Genomic DNA, 4224 nt, shown 5'->3' with positions numbered 1-4224 from the left:
GGGTCGGTTGAGAAGTGGTGTTTGTCTTGCAGCGCTGCCATATTGATTCTCTGGGTATGTCGGTATAGTGTTTTGCATTTCTTTCCTTAAGTTAGGATGGAATACAATTGCAAGAAGTATTTAAAAACGTGTCAGTGTATTGATAACAAATGACTGCGAATCGAGTTAATATGGAGTGGGATCTGTTGTGTTGAGTGCCAGTGTAGGTCTTTATAAGTGCAGTCCATGAAAGCCCTTTTGTGGGTCAGGACTGAACTGAAAGTAACTCTTGGATCAGTTCGTTTTTACAAACAAGATATATCGAGAGATCCATCTGAGTTTATAAAAATATCCTACCATAGGCTGATTTCGAATAGGAAGTTTGGAATTGGCTTTGAGTTCATAATCAGATTGGAAGTGGTAATAATTTGAGTTTGTAACATTTCAACTTCAATTTGTTTAAGGTTTTAAATATGAGTTTCAAGCTTTTGTTCCTTTTTCTACTCATATTACTGCTGCTTCTGATAAGTTTGATGTTTGTCCCTAGAGACTCTGCAACATCTAATATTTAGTTACGGAGTCTACGTAGATTTACTTGGCTTTATTTTCTTAAATTGAAGCCTTGAGTTCAGACATTGCTTCAGTAAGTTCTAAATAACGATTTATATTTTTTTTTTTCTCAATTCTTGATTGTGATCATATAGCTATAACATGCTTGGTCTTTCCTCCATAGTTGACTGCTGAGCCTAGCTCAGTTGATAGTCCTTTCTAAGGGTGAGATTGGTTGTATCCAATCCTGGGATTTAAAAAACTCCATAATTGTATCTAAAAGAGTTAACGGAACAATTTGGTTTGGTCCTAAAGAAATAGTCAATAGTTCAATCTGGTTCTAGATCTTTTTATTTCAGTCTGGTTCCTGAATCCCTAACATATTTACTCAGTTATTTGTTGAAATTTGAAGATTTCAAGAATTATACCTAATATTACGCAATGGTACAATTCGGTTTGATCCTAAAAAAAAAAAAGTCACGGTTCAATTTAATTCTGCATCTTTTTATATTTGAGTATTCGGTTCGGTTTAAGAATTTTTAAGATCCAGATCCTATTACTTTCTGCTCATCTACGTCAGCTTTTTACCTACTCGCATGTATACTCAAGCCTGTCATCGCCTTCAAAGTTTACCATTGCCATTGCTACACATAAATTGGGGGTAAACGTTTTTATTTCACTTAAGTATAGGTTTTATGCACCCATGGTCACCAAAGTATTGTTTGACCCAATAAAGTCACTATGGTCGGATCCGACAAAATGCATCATTGAAAAATTGTTATAGTTGCCAAAAAAAATTTCATGATATTACTCTTATCCCCAAAGTTAAGTCTCCTTGTTCTATGAAGGATCTCTGTCCTATTAGTTTGTGTAATGTCATTTATAAGTTGGTGTCTAAAGTGTTGGCTAATCGGATGAAAGGGTTGTTGGATAAAGTAATTAGTCCAACTCAGTGTGCTTTTGTTCCGGGCCGGCTTATAACTGACAATGCGCTTATTGCATTTGAGATGTTTCATTCTATGAAGTATAAGTGTCATGGGAGGAATGGGTTTTGTGCTCTTAAGTTGGATATGAGTAAGGCTTATGATAGAGTTGAGTGATCATTTGTTGAGTTGGTCATGAAAATGATGGGTTTTCCGGATATGTTTGTGAATATTGTTATAAAGTGTATCTCTTCAGCTTCTTTTTCATTTCTTATCAATGGGGTGCCTAAAGGATTTGTTATTCCTAGTCGGGGGCTTCGTCAGGGAGACCCAATATCACCCTATTTGTTTTTAATATGTGCGGAAGGTTTTTCATCTTTGATTAAGAAAGCTGAGGTGGATCGAAGCTTACATGGTATTTGTCCGGGGGCGGGGGGGCCGATGATTACTCATCTTTTCTTTGCCGATGACTCATTGATTTTCTTTAAAGCATCCTTTGAGGAAATGGTGGTGGTGAAGAGGATTTTGGCTTTATATGGGAATGCTTCGGGGCAATGTGTGAATTTGGATAAATCTGAAATCAGTTTTAGTTCCAATTTGAATGAGGAGTTTAAGGAGAACTTAAGGTGCTTTATGGGTGTTCGGGCTGTTAATGTGTTCCCTAAATATTTGGGGCTTCCTACAATTTTAGGGAGATCAAAAAAAGTAATTTTTAAATACCTTAGGGATCAGTTGTTGAAGAGAGTGAGTGGATGGAATGAACGATTTCTTTCAAGAGGAGGTAAGGAGGTGTTGATTAAAGCGGTTGCGTTTGCTATTCCGCAATTCGTTATGAGCTGTTTTTTGGTTCCGAAAACACTTTGTGATGAAATGCAAGCGATTGTTGCGCGATATTGGTGGGGTGATGTTGGGAATAAACGTTCAATTCACTGGGCTCGGTGGAATAAATTGTGTGTTGATAAGGAAGATGGTGGCTTGGGGTTTAGGAATTTATTTTCCTTTAATCAGGCTCTATTGGTGAAACAGTTATGGAGGATTATTGATCAGCCGGATGCTCTCTGTTCGCGGGTTTTTCGGGCTAAATATTTACGGGATCTGACATGGGATTCGGTTTCTTGTAGGGCGTCGGATAGCTATGTGTGGAGGTCGTTAATTAGCGTTCGTACGATTTTGTTGCAAGGTGGAATGTGGCGAGTGGGGGATGGTAGTGAGATAAAAATATTTGTTGATCGATGGGTGCCGATTATTCCGTGTGGTCGTCCTTTGGGATGTAGAAATTTTCCATCTTCGGAATTGGTGAGTTCTTTGATTATTCCTGGGCCAGGGTTGTGGAATTCGGCGGCAGTGAATAATTGTTTTTATAAGGAGGATGCCGAAGCCATTTTGAGTCTTCCCCTTCGGGCTTTTGCTACTGATAAATTCTTTTGGCCTTCCTCTCGTGATGGTCAGTATACAGTTAAATCGGGTTATCAAGTAGCTCTTGCTAGGAATGCGGTTTTCTGTGGTATGCCCGGTGGGTCGAAGGGTCCCCGTCGTTTATGGAAGCATTTATGGAAGTTAAATTTGCCGCTGAAGGTTATTCATTTGGTATGGTCATGTTGTAAGGAGTTTTTGCCTTGTGCGGAGAATCTTATTCGGATGAAGCTTCCGGTTTCAGGTTTGTGTATTTTTTGTGGGCTGAATTGTGTTTCATTAATTCATTTAATGAAATATTGTATGTTCTCTAGGAGAAGATGGAAATTGGGTGGTTTTTCTGTCAAAATTTATAAAATTGATGGTGAATCGTGTTTGGACTGAGGCTGTTTGTAATGCTGTTTCGATGGTGGATTTGAGGCTGTTTGTAATGCTGTTTCGATGGTGGATTTGAGGCTGTTTGTAATGCTGTTTCGATGGTGGATTTTTCTCAGTTTTGTGCTATTTTGTGGATGCTTTGGTTCGATCATAACCGTGTCAATCATGGTGAGCGACCCCTTGAGGATAGGGCGTTTATGGCGGGTGTGGATAATGTTGTGGTTGAGGTGGCGGATCGGGGAGGTGAACAAAGGAGGCAAAGGCGGGAGGGAATGGTATTATGGTTGGCGCCGGTTGATCCGATTATTAAGCTTAATTGTGATGCTGCGTTTTTTTGCGGATGGCGGTTGGGGCTTTGCGGGATTTTTGGCGAGGGATTTTAGAGGTGATGTGTTGATGTGTGGTACGTGTCCGTTGGGACGGTGCTGGTCGGCATTACATGCGGAGTTACTTGCGATACTAAATGGGTTGGTGTTTGCGAGTCATTGTGGTATCGAGAGGATTGTTGTTTCGTCGGATTGTGAGGTGGCTGTTGAGGCGATTTTGGCGGCTAGGGATGTTAGCTATATGGATGTTGTTGTTAATTCGATTCGTTCTATTGCGAGTTCATTTTTTGAGTCGAATTTTATTTTTGAGGGTCGTGCTATGAATATAGCCGCCCATGAGCTTGCAAAATGGGGATCTAGTTTGGTTGGTCCTTAGTTTTTTAGATCCGGTTATCCGGTGTGTTTGTCGGCTTGTATTGATGTTGATCGTCGTTTATAATCCAAGTTCGATTTATTGATCAAAAAAAAAAAATGATCTGAATCAATTTGAAATAGGAGTTACGGGTTAGGATATTTTGAAGATTCAAATTTTTTAATTGCTCTGTGTCACCATTAGTTGTTATGTGGCGACACGTTAAATGTCGTATATATTGTGAGATGGTGTTGCTATGATAACCACTTTAATTTTCTTATAGTTCGGCCATAGTGACTTTATT

The sequence above is a fragment of the Euphorbia lathyris genome, chromosome 10, assembly GCF_963576675.1.
Source record: "Euphorbia lathyris chromosome 10, ddEupLath1.1, whole genome shotgun sequence".
Classification (NCBI taxonomy): Eukaryota; Viridiplantae; Streptophyta; class Magnoliopsida; order Malpighiales; family Euphorbiaceae; genus Euphorbia; species Euphorbia lathyris.
Note: the sequence above shows the minus strand (reverse complement) of the source record.